This window comes from Eptesicus fuscus, chromosome 14, assembly GCF_027574615.1.
Source record: "Eptesicus fuscus isolate TK198812 chromosome 14, DD_ASM_mEF_20220401, whole genome shotgun sequence".
Lineage (NCBI taxonomy): Eukaryota > Metazoa > Chordata > Mammalia > Chiroptera > Vespertilionidae > Eptesicus > Eptesicus fuscus.
In genome coordinates this window covers 75593260-75616340 of record NC_072486.1, presented here as the reverse complement: position 1 = coordinate 75616340, position 23081 = coordinate 75593260, and the positions used below count along the sequence as shown (strand labels likewise).

Genomic DNA, 23081 nt, shown 5'->3' with positions numbered 1-23081 from the left:
CACCTGCTCCACCATCCCGCTGCAGTTCCACTCTTGTCGGGGCCCATTGGGGCCTGCAGTGCCTCCACTGCCGCCTGCTGCCAGCACCGCATCGCTGATGCCTGCCATGTTCTTCAGTGCCCCCTGGTGGTCAACAAACATCATAGCGAGTGGTCGAACCCCCTGTCAAACTCCCAGTTGAGGGGACAATTTGCATATTAGGCTTTTATTATTTAGGATTCACTGACAAAAATGTGACTTTGATGACTTTACTGAGTAACTGTTTATTAAAAAACACTGTTACTCACTACATACCAATTTCTGTCCGAAGGAATGAGGAAATGAAGATGATTAATACATAGTTTTCATTGTTAATGATCTACCAGTAGAGTTGACAGAATCTGGGGACAAAATTTCAATGCAATTTGGTAAAGTGTCATGATGATAATGTAGTTTGTGAAGACCCTTCTAGTATTTTAGTACATTATGTAATGTATTTTTTAGGGTTAGGATTATAGTATAAATTGGACTTTGCAAGGTAGAGTTTGCTTTTTTTGAAAAAGTTTTATCAATGGAAAAGATAAGGTAAAACTAATTGTATGTATAAGTTGTTTTTTCTCTGTCCTGGAAAGTATAGTTGACATGATGTGTGTGTATGTGTGTATTTGTGTGTGCATGCGTGTGTATAAAGAGAAGGGGGAAGGGAGGGAGAGAGGTCAGTTCTTTATCACAAAGGATGCATTTCCATATCTATAATGTAATTTTAGCTACATTCAACCTATATTCTGTGAAGGTCTAGCATATTTCTCTGACACATCTGGTAGATATGTATGGCATTAATTAGCATAGGTATTGCTATAAATGACATGTCAATTCAGGACAACAAAAAGGTATTTGTTACTGATGTCAATCATTCATCCTTTGTCAGTTCAAAAGACTTCCCTAAAGGAATATGCATTGATCTTCACTGATCCAAAATACAGTAAAACCATTTCTGTGTTCTACAAACAAAAGATTGAAGTACCTATGCTTGAAAAGCCATATAAAGATATTCCTATAGAAAGTATATATATTTTTATAAGTTTTAATGTTAAGATTGTTAAATTGGGTCAAGATTTGTTGAATCTTCCAAAAAGAAAATATAACAGTTGCATGCAATCCAAAGATCTAGTCTTGAATGAATTTTCTCCCTCAATAGTTTAAATTTTTGGTAGTCATATTTGTGTTTTTGTTTCACCTTCAAATAATTTTGATATATACCAGGTAAATGATTACAAGTAGAGCTTGCAATGTTTCAAAACTGAAGAGGATCACACAAGTATCAACTTGTGTTCAGCTTGATGACAGAAAGAGATACTCTTGTGCCCACATATATTTTGTTTTTTTTTTTTGTATTTAGTTATTCTGATAGATATTGATTGACTTCATTTGTTTACTATTTTTCCACTATACTTAAAAATAATAATCATAAGTGTAATAGTTTTAACTTTAAGCACAAACTGGCTTTAAAGTGCTAGCAGACATATTTCCACAAAACATCTATATTTTATTTCCAATTTTTCTCCAGATGGTCCCCTACATTCTAATTTATTATTTAATGGGAGGCAATTAATGACTTTAAGGTAAGAATAGAGGGTATGACACACATTTAAGGTATTTATCTTATTTCATTTTAGTGAGGCAGAAAATATTCATTATTAGAACCCTACATTTGTAAAATATAATTAATTCTCTTAAAATTATGAATTTACATACCACAAAAGTTCAGGCAATTATACATCATATTTCTGTGTACTTGTATGGGTAGGATATGTTGCATTTTTATGTCTTATTGATGTTAAAGAATTGGCATGAAACCAGATTTCAAATGTACTCATGTCATGCATTCTAATTTGACCAACATGCCTTGTTTGAATAGCAGTTCCCCAGCCTTTGTTTCATCTTTGAAATCCTTACTCCATATTTTTTGCCCTGCCTTATAGACCCTCTGACATCTATTTCTGGTCTGTCTCAAGCTCTCAAAATCATCTTTTTTTATATTCCATTAACAATTTAAAAATGGATTTTTCTTCATACTTTCCTAATCATCCCATAATTATTTAGCCTTCAGACATTAAAATGAATGAGTAAAAATATTTGATATCTAATCATCTCTTCTAGTCCATTCAAATTCATGGATTTGTAAAATTATGTTAAAGTCTTTAAAAAATACATTTGAGTAGGCTTTTGTAGTCATTTGGATTTTGATAATTAATTTTCTCATGTTATACTGCTTAGCCATAAAAAGGAAAAAGAAGATAGATATGGGTTTCTTTTAGTGGTGTTAATTTAAAGTACTTGATTTATTTATTAATAATATTCAACAATGGCAATTCCTATTGTCTCTGTTCACCTTGGATTCAACAGAAAATAATGAGATGCCTCCACCCCCCGCACATTAAAAAAAGTTTAATGCATTTTGTAATAATTGATTAAAAGTATAATTTCCCTCTAGATCAAACAAATAATAGAAGTCTGTTCAACCTTTGTCCTGACCTATTCTGGAAGTAGAAGAATACCCTGGAGAAAGGAGCATTGTCAGTACAAAGAATAAGACTCCTCAATCCTGGGAGAGAGAATTAAACTCTAACCCTCCAAATGTAAGTCATCTGTACTCTATATTTTTCATCCCTCAGTTTTTGTGGCTGTTCAGGTATTGATAGAAACATATATGATGAAAATGTTATTTGGATTTTTTTCTGGATGACAAAATATACAGTATTTTGGTTGATAACTTTTATATATCCTTTTGTGTTAATATTTAATAACTAATATGATATGGTGATAATTTACAGTAATAATGTTTAATGCAAAATGGGCTAATTTTAATTTTACTTTCTGGTGCAGAAATATTAAGAATGTTGAGATTATTCTGATGAAAAGGAGGTGACTTCCTTTGATTTAGTATCTGCAATTGTGCCATCATAATCCCTTTTTGCTCTAAACATTGGTTCTTTTTTTCTTTCATATTTCTTCATATCTGAGAATAAGACTGTCCTAACATATCTATTTAAATACACCTTCCAGTAAGAGAGTCATTAAGTCCTTTTCCCATTTTGCATGCTGAAAATGAATTGGACTGAATTCATATTCATAGTCTATTATAAAAATATGTAAATTTTGTCAGCTCAGTGTATTGGAAAGACTGATTTCCTGTCCTGTTAGGAAGAACTTAAAAGATGTGTGTTAATTATTATATAGAAACAGAATTCAGTTGCTGTTTAGAAATTAGGAGGATGGGAGGATTACAAAATGGAGGCAGAGTAAGTGGAAACTACACTGACACTCTCCCAGGACCAAACTGGAAATACAACTAAAATACAGAAAAATCATCCTGAAAAATCACCTGAAGACTAGCTGGAGAGAACCCTGATAACCAAGGATGGAAACTGGAGATGGCATAGAGACTGGTAGGAAGTGCAGCATTGCAAAAGGTCTGTCTGGGATCCCATAGACAGCAACTGAAGGTCCAGAGGGATATCTCAGCTCTAGAGGGTTCCCACTGAGAACTCTGTGCTCTAAACCCCAAGCTGGGCTCCCTGGCCCAGAACACCAGAACTGAGAAAGGTGACCACATAACATCTGGCTGTGAAAAGCAACAGGGTTGCTGTCTGCCAGGAGAGATGGCTGGAAATGTAGGCACCATCTTAACAGGCCAACAGAAAAAATTTCGAGTATAGCCACTCACCTTGTGCTCCAGCAGAGGGAGGGCAGAATGGACTGGAACTGTGTGGGCAGAAGCCAGTTTTGGGGGTTTTGGGGCTGGAGCTTGGAGGGCAGCCACCCAAGTCTCTTATGCTGAGTCATTCCCTCATACTGCAGAAGACATCTTTCTCTGGTTAACCTTTACCATCCAGGTAGTTTTGCCTGGGGGAAGGCAGTTGACCTATTCTGTTGGAAGACCTCTCCCCTCACCCTGTGGTTGATAGTCTGAGCATAATCAAACCTGAATGTCAATAGGACTGCAGGTGGAAGTGGATATCTGGAGGCTTTGAGTCTTTGCCTGATCTAATCTGGGGCCTGGGGCTAGGAAAAGCAGACCATGGTGTACATCTTGGTCCTTGCCAAAGACACACAACCCAAGCATAGATAGCCATAAGATGTGGATTGCTGATAGCTCCAAACAGGGTACTCAGGGCCAGTCACAAACAGAATCTGTCATTGTCCTGCACTAGAGATTGGGAATTGTGACACATCTACCCAATATGCATACACAAACCCAAACAGGCAGCCAAAATGGAGAGAAAACCAAACCAAACCAAACCAAACAAAAAACAAGTCCCAAATGAAAGAACAAGAGAATTCTCCAGAAGAAGAGCTAAATGAAATGGAGATCATAATTTATCAGACATAGAGTTCAGGATACTTATGGCAAAGATGTTCAACAACGTGAGAAAAGATATAGTAACTATAAAAAATGACATAGCACTAATAAAGAACACAGTTGAAGGAATATACAGCAGATTAGGGGAAGCTGAGCATCAGATCAGTAAGAAGATAGGGTAGAAAAAAATCACTCAATCACAGAATCAAAAAGAAAAAAAAAACACAATTAAAAAGCAGGAGGGCAGTTATGGGAGCTGTGAGACAACAGGAAATGTAACATTTTTTCATGGGAGTCCCAGAAGGTGAAGAAAGTGAGCAAGGCATAGTGACCGTCTTTGAAGAAATAATAGCAGAAAACTTCTCTAACTTGGTGAAGGAAAAAGTCACACAATTTCAGGAGGCACAGAGAATCCCAAGCAAGAAGAACCCAAATAAGCCCATGCCTAGACACATCATAATTAAAGTTCCAAATATTAAAGACAAAGAGAAAATCTTAAAGGCAGCAAGAGAAAAGCAAACTGTTATCTACAAAGGAACTCCCATAAGGCTTTCAGCTGATTTCTCATCAGAAACTCTACAGGCCAGAAGTGAATGGCATGAAGTATTCAAAGTTAATAAAAAGCAAGGATCTGAAACCAAGATTACTATAGAAAGAGTACCAGCAAGGCTATTCTTCAAAATAGATAGTGAAATAAAGTACTGCCCAGACAAAAAAAGGATAAAGGTGTTTATCACCACCAAGCCAGCACTGCAAGAAATGCTAAAAAGACTGCTGTAATGAGAAGAATTAGAGAGAGAAAGAAACATAGGCATACAGAATTATAATGGCAATAAATAAGTACCTAGTAATCTTAAATGTAAATGGATTTAAAGTTCCAATCCAAAGACATAGGATAGCTGAATGAAGACAAAAACATGACTCAATTATATGCTATCTAGAAGAGGCCCACCTCAGAACAAAAGACTCACACAGGATGAGAGTGAAAGGATGGAAAAAAAATTTTCCATGCAAATTGAAACAAACAAACAAAAAAAGCTGGGGTAGCAATACTTATATCTGACAAAATAGATTTCAAAATGAAGGCCATCACAAGAGACAGTAAAGTTCACTACATTCTACTAAAGGGATCAATTCAACAAGAGGATACATGCACCCAGCATATTAAAAAACTTCTAGAGGACTTTAAGGGAGATATCGACAGCAATACAGTCATAATGAGGAACTTCAACCCCCCACTAAATTCCCTGGATAGATCTTCCAGACAAAAAATTAACAAGAAAATAGAGACTCTAAATGAAACACTGGATCAGATGGATTTAATTGACATTTATAGAACATTTCACCCCAATGCTGCAGAATATACATTCTTCTCAAGTGCACATGGGTCATTCTCAAAGACAGATCATATGTTAGGATAAAACAAATGTCTCTACAAATCAAGAAGATTGAAATCATATTAAACATCTTCTCAAATCACAATGGAATGAAATTAGAAATCAACTACAGTAAAAACACTCAAAATAGATGGTGGAAATAAAGTGCTGCCCAGATTTAAAAAAACAAAGGCTAATCACATGGAGATAAATAGAATGTTATTAATAAGTGGGTTACCAAAGAGATCAAGAAAGAAATCAGAAAGTTTCTGGAAACAAATGAAAAAGAAGTCACAACAACTCAAAATCTCTGGAATTTCCCTGAGAGGGAAGTTCATAGCACTGAAGGCCTTCCTCCAAAAAGAGTACAACAAGAAAAATCCAGAGTAAGTTGAAGGAAGGAAATAATAAAGATTATAGCAGAAATAAATAACATAGAGGTTAAAAATATTACAAAAAAATCAATGAAACCAAGAGCTAGTTCTTTGAAAAGATAAGTGAGATTGATAAACCATTAGCCAGACTCATCAAGAAACGAAGAGAGATAACCAAATAAAATCAGAAAGGAAAACAGTGAAGTAACAACTGACACCAAAGAAATACAAAGGATTGTAAGCAAATGCTATGAACGACTATATACCAAGAAACTACACAACTTTGGCGAAATGAACAAATTACTAAAAAAACAACGACAAAAAAAACCCCACCAAAACCCAAAACTGAATCAGGAAGAAATAGAAAACCTGAATAGTCCAATGACGACTGATGAAATAGAAGCAGTAATAAGAAAACTCCCATCAAACAAAATTCTGGTCTGGAGGGCTTCACAGGGGAGTTTTACCAAATCTTCAAAAACAAGTAACACCTATCTTCTTAAAATTATTCCAAAAATCCAAGAGGAAGGAACACTTCCAAGCTTTTTGTTACTAGGCCAGCATTATCCTAATTCCTAAACCAGATAAAGACACTATGAAGAAAGAGAATTACAGGCCAATATTCTTGAAGAACATAGATTCTAAAATCCTGAACAAAACATTAGCAAATCATATCCTGCAGAATACTATAAAGACCATACACCATGACCAAGTGGGATGTATTCCAGAGATGCAAGACTGCTACAATATTCACAAATCAATAAATGTGATACATCATATGTACAAATTGAAAGTCAAAAATCACATGATCATATAAATAGATGCACAAAATCCAACACCCATTTTTAATATAAAAACTCTGAGCAAACAGAAATAGATGGATCATATCTCAAAATCATAAAGGCCATATATGGCAAACCTACAGCCAACATATTACTCAATGGGCAAAAACTAAAGACATTTTCTCTAAGAACAGGAACAAGACAGGGATGTCCACTTTCACCACTCTTATTCAACATAGTACTGGAAGTCCTAGCCACAGCAATCAGATACGAAGAAGAAATAAAAGGTATCCAAATTGTAAAGGAGGAAATAAAACTATCATTATTCACAGATGACATGATGTTGTACATAGGAAACCTTAAAGACTCCATCAAAAACTTCTAGATTTAATAAAGGAATTCAGCAATGTAGCAGGATAAAACTTAACACAGAGAAACCCATGGCATTTTTGCACAAATAATGACTTTTCAGAATGAGAAACTAAGTGAACAATCCCATTTACCATTGCAACAAAAAAATTAAGATACTTAGGAATAAACTTAAACAAGGAGGTAAAAGACTTGTACTCAGAAAACTGCAGGATGTTGAAAAAAGTAACAGAGGAAGATATAAGCAAATGGAAGAATAGACTGTGTTCATGGTTTAGTAGAATTAACATAGTTAAAATGTCTATATTATCCAAGTAATCTATAGATTCTATGCAATCCCTATTCAAATACCAATGGCATATTTTACATATCTAGAACAAATACTCCAAAATTTATGTGGAACCAAAAAGACACCACATAGTTGCAGCAATCTTAAGAAAGAAGAACAAAGTTGGAGAGATCACAATATCAGTTATCAACTATGCAGTTGTAAAAAAGAAAAATCTCTTACCCTTTGAGACAACATGGAGGGACCTGGAGTATATTATGCTAAGCAGAATAAGCCAGTCAGAAAAATACAAGTTTCACATGATCTCACTCATTGGTGGATTTTAATGAACAAAATAAAATAAGGAACAAAATAGATTCAGAGACATAGAAGCATGGAACAGATTGTGGAATCTCAGAGGAAAGGCAGGGGTAGGTGTGTCGGTGGGAAGAGATCAACCAAAGAACTTGTATGCATATAATCATAACCCATGGACACTGACAACAGGGGATTGAGGTGGGTTAGAAGAGGTCAATGGGGGGAAAAAGGGACACATATAATACTTTCAACAAGAAACATTTAAATAATGAGGAAAAAAAGAAATTAGGAGGAGGAGTGATAATTAAAGGTAATATTTATTTTAGGAAAATTATTTGGAAAGATATTTCTTACCAACACCACCTTTTTTGAAGTTATCTAGTGCATCATCCTTGTGATAAGACACTTGGTAATCTCTTAACTACCAACTATCTAACTTTTGCTTAACAACTAATATTAGTGATAGAGTATAGCTTTTATTTTAAAAAGTCCAAATTATTCAGTTGAAAATTGATACTTATTACAGTTGAATGCAATCAAATCATACAATTCCCCTAGTTATCTCCAAATTGAATCATGAATCTATACAGGTTTTGAATGTGATATTAGAATTGACATAGCATCTGCCGTAACATTGTAGTCTACAGTGAGAATCCTTCATTTCTAGATTCATGTTTAATTTCATTGTTTGGAACATTCTTGTAGAACCACACTGTGACCATTCTTGTCCTACCTTATAATAGAGAAACATGCAAATTGACCGCACCTCCGCTATGCCCATGATTGGGCCTGCGAGAGGCTGGGGGCGGGACTCCGGGTGGCCTATCCGGCCGTTGAGAAGACCAAGATGGCGGCGCCCAATCCTCTTAGTTCTGGGGGTCCCGGGGGCCATCGCCACCCTGGGGGGGTGTGGCCGGGCCAAGCCAGCCGCTCCCCGGGGGTCCCTGGGGCAATGCCACCGTGGGGGGTGTGTGGCAGGACTTGCCCAGCCGCTCCCGGGGGTCCCCGGGGCAATCGCCACCCTGCGGGGGGCATGGCAGGACCTGCCCAGCCGCTCCCTGGGTCTCAGCAACCCATTGCAGGCATGTGGTTGCTGAGACCCAGACCAGGCCTCTGGCCACAGATTCATAGCTTTGCGGAGACCTAGGGCAGGGATCTGCCTCATCTTCAGAGAGACAGAGGTTCTGCAGTGCCCCCAAGAAGTGGGTGGGCCCAGCCAGGGATCAAGGGGCATGGAAGGACTCCTGGCAGAGGGTCAAGGACCCTCACCCCTGAGGCAGGGGTTGAGGGGTGGAGCCACCTCAGTGAAGGGGTGCTGCACTGCAGGGTACTGGACTGACTGACGTGATTCAGAGAAGCTCCCAGTGCTAATGGGCCTCGCTCAGGCGGCCTTCACACTTCAGAGGCAGTGACTCCTGCTCCTGCCTTCACCCAAAAGCAAGCTCGCTACACCCTGCCCCATAGCAGAGCATGCCTAGGCAGTGAGTGGGAAGCCTTCCACCTGCTTCGGAGAAGGGGGGGCAGTAAAGAATGGGGGGAGAGGAAAGAATGTGGAGCATTCGCAGTGAAGAGGTGCTTGAGAAAGAGGCTGGGAAGCCTGACTGGAAGGTTTGTTCTGTTTGCTGGGCCGCTGCCCCTTAGGAAGCGCAAAGAGCATGGCTCTGAGGGCTTCCTGTGTGCTGAGTCAAGTTCCACAGCCAACTGGAATTGGCCTCAGTTTCCTGGTCTGTAAAATGGATGAAGCGTGTCCCAGTGCCTTCACTGAGCTTTGATGGCCAATTGAGATACTATATAAAGAAAATGAGGGAAGAAGTGAGAAAGAAAAGGAAGGACAAGCAACACAAAAGAAAGACTGAAAGGAACCTGTAAACCCATTGTCACTTAAATAGGGAATATAGTCAATAGTGTAATGATGGTATGATGCCAGGTGGGTACTAGAAATATCGGGGAACACTTTGTAAAGTATATGATTGTCTAACCACTACTCTGTAACTAATATAAAACCTGAAACCAATACAAAATAATGTTGAATGTAAAGAAATGAAAATTGGAGTGAAATTTTTATAAATTTCAAAGTTTAAATAAAAGCTGTAAAGGAAGGAAGGGGAGAATAAAAAGTGTTTTTCATTTTGCCACTTCATTAAAAAGACAGTTGTCTTTATATGGTGCTTTTATACTTTCCTAAAATTTCCGGGCAACTTAAAGACAAGATAAGTATTCCCTCCACTATTCAAAGAAAGGAAATCTTGGTGTCTGGTCCTAATGATTCAATCGTCAAGCCCTTATTGTAAAGCAGGGTTAGTAAAATTTTCTGTGCAGGGTCATATCTATACTAATAAAAGCCTTGGGGGTGATCAGGCCAGCAGGGGAGGGTATTTGGGGGCAATCAGGTCCACAGAGGAGCAGTTAGGGGTCAATCAGGCCAGCAAGGAAGCAGTTAGGGGGCAATCAGGCAGGTAGGTGAGCGGTTAGGACCCAGCGGTCCCGGATTGTGAGAGGGATGTCCAACTGCAGGTTTAGGCCCGATTCCTGTAGAATCGGTCCTAATCCTGCAGTTGGACATCCCCCAAGGGGTCCCATATTAGAGAGGGTGCAAGCTGGGCTGAGGGACACCATCCCCAGTGCACGAATTTCGTGCACCGGGCCTCTAGTCAATCTATAATTGTGAGTTAGGATTCTTGAATTTAGCAGAAGCTGCATAAGAAAGAAATGTTTTTGGCTTGGGTCTTAGATGTTCAGTTCAAAAATTTGCTATTATTGAACTTTATACACCTTAGATAAAGATTACAAACATTTTCATTTAGTTTAATGATGCTATGTTCATTCAGTTTACTGACATGAAAAATTGTTTAAAACTGTAATTTTTATTTTTTAAAAGTGTGATAAACTTTAAAATGTTATTTAAGTTCCATGGATTAGTAGTGAACTCTCATTTACTGGTTTGAAGTTGAAGGACTGGAAAATATTGTTATTCACAGAAAATTTTGCTGTCCCTCTGCTCTACAGTAATGATAATGGCTAAAGTATAACAATAACATGGTCAAATCTCATAAACATAAAAAACCTTGATACAAAATAATAATACTGTGTTATTTCTTTTTATATAGTTCCAAAACTAGACTATAGTGTTTAGTGGTATAAGAAGTAACTACAATGAAAGTAAAGATAATGGTTAAATTGTAGATAAATGGTAGAAATTGGAGTGGAGGTTCCTATAGCTCTGGTGTTTCAGCAACATTTTGTTTATTCATTGGGCTGGTGGCTGTATGGATATTTGCTTTATGAAAGGCCATTGATGAAAAACTAGATGCTTTTCTTCTATGCAGGAACAAGAACAAGGCAAAGATATCTCTTCTGCCTACTTAATATACCGGAAGTCCTAGCTAAAGAAATAAGATAAGGAAAGGAAATAAAAGACATACAGATTCAGAAGGAAGAAATATAACTGTCTGATTGCAGATAGCATGATTGCCTATGTAGAAAGTCCCCAAGAATCAACCAAGGAAACCTCCTGTAACTAGTAAATAGTTATAGAAAAATTGCAGAAACAAAAGGTAATATACAGAAGGCAGTTGCTTTTCCATATATCAGCAATGAACAACTGGGATTTGAAATAAAAAATACAATACCATTATATTAGCACAAAAAAGACAGTTAGGTATAAATCTAACAAAATATGGACAGCACAAATATTAGGAAAACTACAAAATTCCCATGAAAGAAAATCAAAGAGAAAATCAGAGATATATTCCATGTCCATGGATCGGCATACTCAATATGGTTATGATATTCATTTTTCTTAACTTGATCTATAGATTCAACACAATTCCAATAAAATCTAATCAAATTATATTGTGATTATTGATAAACCAATCTTGAATTTATACAGAAAGACAGAGACCCAGAATAGCCAATAAAATTTGAACAACAAACTCAGAGGACTGACCTGCCCAAACTTCAAGAATTTTTATAAATCTACAGTAATCAAGACAATATGATATTGATGGAAGAATTGAAAAATCTTTGAAACAGAGTAGTGAGCCCAGAAATAGGCCTACACAAGTATAGTCAACTGATCTTTGACAAAGGAACAAAGGTAATTTAATAGAGAATGACACTTAAAAACTGGTAGTGGAACATTGTAATACTACTCAGGCAAAAGAAGAAAGCCTTACCCTTTGTGACAGCATGGGTGGACTGGAGAGTATTATGCCAGTGAAATAAGCCCATCAGAGAAAGACAAATATCATATGATTTCACTCATAATGTAGAATCTAATGAGCAAAATGAACTATCAAGCAAAATAGGAGACAGACCCATAGACAGAGAGCAGGCTGACAGCTTGTGGGGGTGGGGAGAATCTATGGGGTGTTGGAAGGTTTAAGAAAAAAAAAAAATTATGGACCTGGACAAAAGTGTGAGTGGGGGGGCAGGTGAAGGATATTTGGGAGATAAATGGTGATGGAAGGAGACTTGACTTGGGGTGATGAACACGCAAGACAGTATCCAGGTGATGTGTTGTGGAAATGTGCATCTGAAATCTGTATAATTTTGTTAACCAGTGTCACCCCAATCTACACTAATAAAAGAGTAATATGCTAATTAGACCGGGAGACTTTCTGAAGACCTTACGGATGTCCTTCTGGACAAAGCCAGGGGCTTGGCTGGCCTGCAAACTGCCCCCAAACGGCCCTCGCCCTGGCTGGCCATGCCCTCCAGCAGGGACCCTCACCTGATGGGGGCGTGGCCAGCCTGCAAATGGCCCTCAGCCCCTTGTCCAGGCCCACCCCACCCCCAGCAGGGACCCTCACCCAATGGGGGCGTGGCCAGCCTGCAAATGGCCATCAGCCCCTCACCCAGGTTGGCCATGCCCCCCAGTGGGGACCCACACCCCAAAGGGTGTGTGGCCAGCCTGAAAATGGCCCTCAGCCCCTCATCCAGGCTGGCCATGCCCCCTAGCAGGGACCCCCACCCTGATGGGGGCATGGCCATCCTGAAAACCATCCCAACCCCTCGCCTAGGCTGGCACCGCCCCCAGTGGGGACCCTACCCTGATGGGGGCATGGCCAGCCTACAAACTGCCCCAGACCCCTCACCCAGGATGACCCTGCCCCCCAAGGGGATCCCCACCCTGATCTGAGACCCCCTTCAGGGCAGACCAGCCAGCCCCCACCTGTGCACCAGGCCTCTATACTAATAAAAGGGTAATATGTTAATTAGACTGGGAGAAACCCTAACTGAATATCACTGAGTGAATGAAGCCCTCTGAAAAAGCTCTATATTATATTATTTCAACTCTATGACATTCTGGAAAAGGCAAAACTATAGAGACAGTAAAAAGATCAATGGTTGCTAGGGGTTGGGATGTGGAGAGGAAGGGGTGAATAGATGGAGCACAGGGGAATTTTAGGGTGGTGAAAATAGCTATAGATTATTTATGTGGCATATTTATTTTAAGATAGGTATTTCAGTTTTTGAGTTTAGAAATAGGTATTTTTATAATATAAACAAAATCCATTCTATAGAAATAAACTTTCATTTTTATTGAGTTGTTTGTGGCTTCTTTCCTTAAATTTTAATAATTTGGTGCAGTTGTCTATCAACTTCAGAAATACCTTTCTATTTAAGTGACACTTTAATTTGATAATTTTAACATTAGAATATTATAAAGGAAATGCAAAACACAGATCCTTTGTATTCTTTCTTTGAATAGAAATTTAAAAATATATTTTAAGTTTAAAAATATCAGTATGGACCTTTTCTGGTCTTTTTAAATTCCCCCCTCCTCTTTTTTTTTAAATATAATTTCTCCATCCCTTCCTCTTTTCCTCCTTACTTTCTTTTTCTTTTCTTAGTGCATTCTATTTTTAATTTTCCAATCATATCTAACTGGTTTACACTAATAAGAAATAGGAATTTATTATTCGTAATAATTAAACATAAAAAAGCCCTTTCCTTTAGTCTCAATGTTTAGGGAGAATGCATCTGTTGCTATGACATTTATATTTTACGAGAGGCCTGGTGCATGAAATTTGTGCATGGGTGCAGTCCCTAGGCCTAGCCAGTGATCGAAGTGTGAGCATCTGGCATGGAAGGGCAGGTCCCAGCTGACCTCTGGGCCTTGGGCAGCACCTGGGGCCCTGGGCCCCCATGCGCCCCCCTCCGCTTGAGTCACGGAGCCAGAGTCCCCACGCAGAGATGCAGTGAGAGCGGCTGGATGCCGCAGTCTGGGGCGCAGAGTGGGCTTCTGGGCTGCCCAGTGGCGCAGCGTGAAAGCCGGGTGGGCAGCACGATCTCTCCTGGTCGGCCTTACAGACTGGCTCCTGCACGAACCCACAGAAGCCCGACCAGAACCTGCGGTCCCAGTAGTTGCCACCCAACTCACCCAGAAGAGGCAGCGTGGGTGTGGGGCAGTCTCCTCACAGGCGGCTGGCACCTGAATGTAGGGGCTTCCCCGGTGCATGAGCCCTGACATCCCGGGGGAGGGTAGCAGGGGGAATAACAGTGAGCTCGGCAGACACCCTGCATTCTCACCGCACCTCTGTCCCTATCATCCCCGCCCCCAGGTAGCTGGCGAGAGGTTGCAGTCCCCCACCTGGCTGCCGCAGGAGGTTGATGGCTGCCATCCACCCCTAGTTCCCCATCTCAGCCTGGGGCCTGGCCCCGGGATGCCATCTGCTGGCTTCTAATAGCCATCTGCAAGGTGATCGGTCAGGGCTGGGACCCTACTTGGCTCCTTCAGTGCTTGGGAGCTGGGCAGCAGCCCCACCCCTGCTGCTGCTGCTGGTCACAGTCTGCTGGACGATTGATCAGGCCGGGCCTCCCTGCCAGGCTCCCTCAGCACCTGGGAGCTGGGTGGTGGCCCTGCCCCCAGCTGCCGCTGCTGATTGCTGTCTGTGGGGCAATCGGTGGGGCAATCAGGCCCCCACTCGCACCCACCTTGGCCTTGCGCCACCTGCTTCACCATCCCGCTGTGGTCCTGCTCTTGTTAGGACCCATTGGGGTCAGCAACGCTTCCACTGCCCTCCGTTGCCAGTGCCACATCGCCAATGCCTGCCATGTTCTGTGCTGCCCCCTGGTGGCCCATGCACATCATAGCAAGCAGTTGAACTGATTGAGGGGACAATTTGCATATTAGGCTTTTATTATATAGGACCGTGGTTGACAAACTGCAGCTCGCGAGCCACATGCAGCTCTTTGGCTCCTTGAGTGTGGCTCTTCCACAAAATACCACGGTCTGGGCGAGTCTATTTTGAAAAAGTGGCATTAGAAGAAGTTTAAGTTTAAAAAATTTGGCTCTCAAAAGAAATTTCAATCATTGTACTTTTGATATTTGGCTCTGTTGACTAATGAGTTTGCCGACCACTGATATAGGAGGATTGATCCTTTGAAAAGTTGTTTTTTGTAAAATATCTGTGATTTTTATTTGTCTTGTACAAAACAGATTATCGAGGAGTTATATTTTGAACATATTCAACTAAGAATTATTTTTGTAGAACCTTTTTGTTGTCAAATTGGAATTTCAGAAAAAAATAATATTTTGTTTTACTAGTAAAAACCTGCTACATTTCTTCATAGTGCCAGAATGATTTTATTTTCTAAATTGAAGAGACACAAAGCGATACTTAGATTTTATCTAAAACCTATTTTAAGCATACCATGGAGGTAAGAGCCCATATTTTATTTGTTTTTTGTTTTTTGAAAAAAATGATGGACTGGGTTCATATGTTTGCTGTGCTACATATTTTTCTAAAAATTGATCTTGAATAAGTTTTGCCTTTGAAAAAATTTTTTTCTTGTATGATTATATGAAGTTAAATGATTAAACATGAAAAATACCTGGCACATAGCAGGCACTTAATTAATAGTAGTTGTCTCTCTTGCCCTTTACCCTCTCTGTATATAAGAGTCTGTGTGTATAAATAAGTGTGTGTGCACTTATGTATGTGTTTATGTGCCTATACATATATATTTATCTCTGTCTCTCTTTCTCTCTCTCTATATATATATCCAACTATATATATCTCTATAACTATCACTATATCTTTATGTATATGTATATACTAGAGGCCCAGTGCACGAATTTGTGCCTGGGTGGGGTCCAGATGGCCCGCCCCGATGAGGGCCCATCAGGCTGGGCTGGCAGGGTGGGAGAGGCAGCAGGCAGTTTGTCGGCTGGCCCCACCCCCCATCGGGCTGTTGGGGGCTGATTGGGGGTGGGGCCAGTCAGGGGGAGGGGCTGCAGGGGGTTGGCTGGCCAGCCCTGCCCTCAATCAGGGTGTTGGGGGCTGATCAGGGTCAGGCCGCCCAGGGGAGGGGGCTGATTGGGGTCCGGATCAGGCTGGTTGGCTGCCACAGTGTGCATCATAGCCACAGGTCATTTCTGTCATTCTGGTCATTCCACCGTTCTGGTCGCTGGGCTTTTATATATATAGATTCTTAGCAGTTTCAGGTACTTGGTTGTCTTTAATACAGCAGGTCTTCTATTAGTGTGATTAATGTTTCATTGAAATTTTGATGAGATTCTTAGAAATTTAACTCTTATTTATTATCAGCTAGAGACCCAGTACGCGATATGGCACGAGACCCAGACCTGCCACGCTGGTGGGACCCAGACTGACTCCTGCCACGCTGGGTGGGACTCGGGTCCCTAACTGACTCCCACTATGATGGGCGGGAGGCAGGACCCAAAGCCAGGTCCTCACCCACCCGTGAGTGCCTCGCTGTGCACGCAGCCTCTTGGTGACCAGTCTTCTGTCGTTCCGCCGTGATGGCGTCATGACCAAGGGGTTTTTATAAGAGATGTATGCATTAGATATGGCAATGTACAATATGTAGCCATTTATTCTATTTGTTAAGTTCCAAATCAGGGAGCTTTTCTAAAAGGGATATAATTCTGGAAGTTAGGAAATATGGATTCCATGACCACATGAAAATATCTAAAATATTATTATTTTGTGCCCTAATATTTCTGTAAGTTTATATTAACTTACCTGGAATGTTTATAAATTCTTAAAAGAAGATCTAAAGAATATTTATGCTTTTTTTTGTTTGTTTTTACAAATTTCCACCAGACAATAGAAGTTTTTTCTTTCTTCAATGTGTAAGTCAGAGAATGATACACTACAGTTTGATGAGAGTTTTAAAAAAATGTGGAGAGGTCAACTTAAGATGTGTGGGGCTATGGTAAACAAAATAATATATTTATTAAATATCTGAAAAGATATATGTCAGTTTTAATAAGACAAAAAATGCAAGGTAAGAGTTGAATCTTTCTGGAAAATTAAGGTTCACGTGATTTAGTTTTCACTAAATAGCAAGACACCAGTTTCTTGGGTCAGCTTTGTACAGCTGTCTTCATAACTGATTTGAATCTTTGTAGACTAGTAATTCAACAAAATGAGGTGTAGCTGTCTTCATAACTGATTTGAATCTTTGTAGACTAGTAATTCAACAAAATGAGGTGTAATGTTCCATGTTCTCTTATAATGATGTAGGATTTTTAGCAAAAGCATATTTATATCTCGCCTAAATAGCTCATCTGAATTTGTGTCTTGTGACTGCTAATGACTACCTCAAATTCTAACTAATTAGCTGTTCTCAGACACTACAGGGAGGTTGTAACAAAGAAGCAGAATGCTTAAATACTAGGATACAATCTATTAAGCTAAGTGTTTACCAAGAAAGCCTGACCTCTTGGTTTTAAATGATTAACTTAAAAAATAAAAGCAGATTGTATATTTGCTTGTCTTTTCTCTATACCTCTTCAGGTTTAAAGACAAGATGGTTAAGATAAAAACTTCTTATTAAACACAAAATAGATAGATGGTAACCACCAAATATCTTTGAAGGACTATTTATTTAGTTGCCCACTGAGTATACTTCTAAATTAATGATCCAAAGTGATATCTGGGACTATTCCTGAATTGGGCTATTTTTTAATGGGTATATCAATGATCTAGCTTTGTAGATTTGACAGTTCTATCTCATTACTTATAAGCCCCATTTTTATTATAGCCCTATGGAGCAACACAAAGGAGCAAGGGAGTAGTCTTGGGTCAAGTGTTAAATAATCGTTTGAAGGTATATATTCTCCATCGATATGACCTAAGGGTCATTTCTGCTGAACTCTCTTAAGTGTTTAATGATTTCATTATTGTACAACTTAAAATGCCTAAATTATATTTTTTTCAGATAAGAGTATACCATTTTTCTATATATGTAGCATATTTTAAGTTTGTCTGAAAGGTATTGTATGTGTCAACAGCTAAAATCTTCACCTAAAATAAACACCCATCGGTCATCTCAGTTAACTGAAGCTATAAAAAAGCATTTGTTAATCTGCTGATATGGACAGATTGGTTAGGAATATTTTCACTGCAGTTTATTTTAAAGATTCTCTTTATTCTACAATCCCAAGTGATAGCTTTAAGATATTTATTTTAGAATATTGTTGTATTTCTTCAGATCCCACTCTCTTTTTAAGAAATACAATGCCACAAACATAGTAGAAGCTGTGTGCTCTGATCTTGACTCTTTTTCTCTCTGGAGATATTTACTGTACTGAAAGTGCTGTTTATATTCTTATACTTTTGTTTTCTGTAATTTTAAAATTTATATAAGTGGCATAATATGAAACCTACCATTCTGAAAAAAAATATTTCTTTCAAAAGTATGTTTAGGAGATTTATTCATGTTGATACACGCAGGCTTTATTCCTTTGTGTTTTTTAAAAAAATATATTTTTATTGATTTCAGAAAGGAAGGAGAGGGAGAGAGAGATAGAAACACCAGTGATGAGAGAGAATCATTGATCAGCTGCCTCCTGCATGCCCCACACTGGGGATCGAGCCCACAACCCGGGCATGTGCCCTTGAACAGAATCGAAACCGGGATCCTTTAATCCACTGGCTGATGTTCTATCCATTGAGCCAAACCGGCTAGGACCGTATTTTTTTTTAAGTAAGCATTTATTGAAGTGCTTAATGTACATTTATGATTTTTTTTAACCTTGTTACTATTCTTAACAGAAAAGTTTTTTTTCTTTTCATTTTTTTATTAAGGTATTATATGTGTACATATCTTACCATTGCCCCCCACCCAACTCCCATACATGCCTTTACCCCCCAGCGTTTTGCGTCCATTGGTTATGCTTATATGCATGCATACAAGTCCTTCAGTTGATCTCTTATCTCCCCCACCTCTCCCTAACCTTCCTGCTGTAATTTGACAGTCTGTTTGATGCTTTACTGACTCTGTATCTATCTTTTTGTTCATCAGTTTATAATGTTCTTTATTATCCATAAATGAGTGAGATCATGTTGTAGTTTTCTTTCATTGACTGGCTTATTTCACTTAGCATAATGTTCTCCAATTCCATCCAGGTTGCAGAATTCCTTCTTTTTTATGGCAGCATAGTATTCCATTGTGTAGATGTACCATAGATTTCTGATCTAGTCATCTGCAGACAGGCACCTAGGCTGTTTCCAAATCTTAGCTATTGTGAATTGTGCTGCTGTGAACATAGGGGTACATATATCCTTTCTGATTGGTGTTTCTAGTTTCTTAGGATATATTCCTAGGAGTGGGATTACTGGGTCAAATGAGAGTTCCATTTTTAGTTTTTTGAGGAAACTCCATACTGTTCTCCACAGTGGCTGCACCGGTCTGCATTCCCACCAGCAGTTCATGAGGGTTCCTTTTTCTCCGCATCCTCGCCAACACTTGTCTTTTGTTGATTTGTTGATGATAGCCATTCTGACAGGTGTGAGATGGTACCGCATTGTCGTTTTGATTTGCATCTCTCGGATAATTAGTGACTTTGAGCATGTTTTCATGTGTCTCTTGGCCTTCCTTCTGTCTTCTTTCGAAAAGATTCTATTTAGGTCCGTTGCCCTTTTTTTTTTTTTATTGGATCATTTATCTTCCTTTTATTAAGTTGTATAAGCTGCCTGTAGATGTTGGAGATTAAACCTTTATTAGTGATAACATTTGCAAATATGTTCTCCCATACAGTGGGATTACTTGTTGTTTTGTTGATAGTTTCTTTTTTATTTTGATGTAGTCCCATTTGTTAATTTTCTCTTTAGCTTCCATTGCCCTAGGGGCAGTGCCAGTGAAGAAGTTCTTTCGGCATATGTCTGAGATTTTGCTGCCTGTGGATTCCTCTAGTATTTTTATGGTTTCCCGTCTTATGTTTAAGTCCTGTATCCATTTTGAGTTTATTTTTGTGTATGGTGTAAGTTGGTGATCTAGTTTCATTTTTTTGCATGTATCTGTCCAATTTTCCCAACACCATTTATTGAAGAGACTGTCTTGACTCCATTGTATGTTCATGCCTCCTTTGTCAAATATTAATTGAGTATAGTGGTTTGGGTCGACATGTGGATTCTCTATTCTATTCCATTGATCTATATGTCTGTTCTTGTGCCAGTACCATGCTGTTTTGAGAACAGTGGCTTTGTAATACAGCTTGAAATCTAGTATTGAGATCCCTCCTACTTTATTCTTCTTTCACAGGATTGCTGTGGCTATTCGGGGTCTTTTTTATTCCAGATTAATTTTTGGAGAGTTTTTTCTAGGTCTGTGAAATATGCCGTTGGTATTTTAATGGCGAGGGCATTGAATCTATATATTGCTTTGGGTAGTATGGACATTTTAATGATGTTGATTCTACCAATCCATGAACATGGTATGTTCTTCCATCTGTTTACATCTTCCTCTATCTCTTTTTTCAGTGTCCTGTAGTTTTCTGCGTATAGGTTTTTTACCTACTTAGTTAAGTTTATTCCTAGATATCTTAATTTTTTTGGTGCGATGGTAAATGGGATTGCTTTTTTAGTCTCTCTTTCTGTAAGTTCACTATTGGTGTATAGAAAGGCCATAGATTTCTTGGCATTAATTTTGTATCCTGCTACATTGCCGAATTCATTTATTAAGTCTATTAGTTTTTTGATGGAGTCTTTTGGGTTTTTTATGTACAATGTCATGTCATCTGCAAATAAGGACAGTTTTACTTCCTCTTTTCCAATTTGGATGCCTTCTATTTCTTCTTCTTGTCTAATTGCAATGGCTAATACTTCCAGTACTATGTCAAACAGGAGTGGTGAGAGTGGACATCCCTGTCTTGTTCCTGTTCTTAGGGGAAATGGTTTTAGTTTTTGCCCATTGAGTATGATGTTTGCTATGGGTTTATCATATATATAGCTTTTATTATGTTGAGGTATGATCCTTCTATTCCCACCTTGTTGAGAGTTTTTATCAAGAAAGGGTGTTGGATTTTGTCAAATGCTTTTTCTGCATCAATTGATATGACTATGTGAATTTTATCTCTCAATTTGTTTATGTGATGTATCACATTTATTGATTTATGGATATTGTACCATCCTTGCATTCCTGGGATAAATCCTACTTGCTCATGGTGTATGATCTTTCTGATGTACTGCTGGAGCCGATTTGCTAGAATTTTGTTGAGGATTTTGGCATCTATGTTCATGAGGGATATTGGCCTGTAATTCTCTTTCATTGTGTTGTCTTTATCTGGTTCTGGTATTAGGGTGATGCTGGCTTCATAGAAGGAGCTTGGAAGTGCTCCTTCTTCTTGAATTTTTTGGAATAGTCTGAGGAGGATAGGTTTTAGTTCTTCCTTGTATGTTTGGTAAAACTCTCCTGTGAAGCCATCTTGTCCCGGGCTTTTGTTTGCCGGAAGCTTTTTGATGACTGCTTCAATTTCTTCCATAGTTACTGGCCTATTGAGCTGTTTAGATTCTTCCTGATTAAGTTTTGGAAGGTTATATTTTTCTAGGAATACGTCCATTTCCTCCAGGTTGTCCAGTTTGTTGGAATAGAGTTGTTCGTAGTATTTTGTAATAATCCTTTGTATTTTGGCGGGGTCTGTTGTTATTTTACCTCTTTCATTTCTGATTTTGTTTATTTGGGTCTTCTCTCTTTGCTTCTTGGTGAATCTTGTTTATCCTTTCAAAGAACCAACTCTTGGTTTTGTTGATCTTTTGTATTGTTTCTTTGGTCTCTATGTCATTTATCTCCACTCTGATCTTTATTATTTCCTTCCTTCTCCTTACACTGGGCTTTTCTAGTTGCTCTTTTTCTAACTCTTTGAGTTGTAGGGTTAGGTAATTTATTACCATTGTTTCTTGTCTTTTGCAGTAGGCTTGTAGAGCTCTGAACTTCCCTCTCAAGACTGCTTTTGCTGTGTCCCATAAATTTTGGATTGTTGTGTTTTCATTGTCATTTGTTGCCATGATGTTTTTTATTTCTTCTTTGATCTCTCTGGTAACCCAGTCATTATTTAATAGCATGCTGTTTAGTCTCCATGTGTTTGATTTCTTTGGATTGTTTTTATTGTAGTTGATTTCTAGTTTTATGCCACTGTGATCTGAGAAGATGCTTGGTATGATTTCTATCTTCTTGAATTTGAAGAGACTTTGCCTATCATTTATGATTTTTGAAGTTGCATTTAGAAAACTGAAAAAATCATAAATATACACCTTAATGAATTTTCACAGAATAAACACATCTGTGTGATGAGTTCCCAACTCAAGAAGTGGCTTCCTATTCTTTTTCCAACTTTTAGTTATTATCTTTCCCAATCCCCTACCAGTTAAACCATATTCTGACCTCTAACAACATAGAATAGTTTTGTCTATTTTTGAACTTTATATAAATGGAATCATTTAACATATAGTGTGTGTGTGTGTGTGTGTGTGTGTGTGTGTGGCATCTGATTCTTAATATTAAGTTTATGAGCTTCCGGCATGTTATTTTGTATAGTTAAGTGTTTATCCTGAGTGCTACCTAGTATCTCATTACATGAATATACCACTGTTTATTTATTTCCATTTTATTTGGGGGCATTTAGGTTGTTTTCCTGGTTTGGATGTTAGGAAAATACTACTCTAAAGATTCTTGTACATGTCTTTTACATATTTGTGTAACTAGGAGTAGAATTTTTGTATCATAGGATATCTATTTAATTGTGTCAGCATAGTGTCTGTACCTTAGATTATCTGTATCATAGTGTAAACATTAGTAAACACTTCCAAGCAGTCTTCTAAAGTGGCTGTCCCAATTTACCCTCCCATTTTCAATATCTGAGAGTTCAAGTTGCTCAACATCTTGCCAATACTAATATTGTTAGTGTTTTTTTTTCATTTTTGCCATTTTAGTGGGTAATAATTATTTTTTAACTGCTCTGTTTTCCATGGTTTGAATAACACATGATTATTTTTAAAT

The 23081-nt window shown here is 38.5% G+C and overlaps 1 protein-coding gene across 1 annotated transcript in view; it reads left to right on the top strand.

The window, feature by feature from the left end:
* Positions 1 to 2504: 2504 nt before the first annotated feature.
* FOXP2 (forkhead box P2) overlaps positions 2505 to 23081 on the top strand; it is a 579029-nt gene continuing 558452 nt past the window's right edge. The window contains exon 1 of the mRNA XM_054725917.1: positions 2505 to 2618. The gene's annotated coding sequence lies outside the window, so the exon portion shown is untranslated. The remainder of the gene's footprint in view (positions 2619 to 23081) is intronic.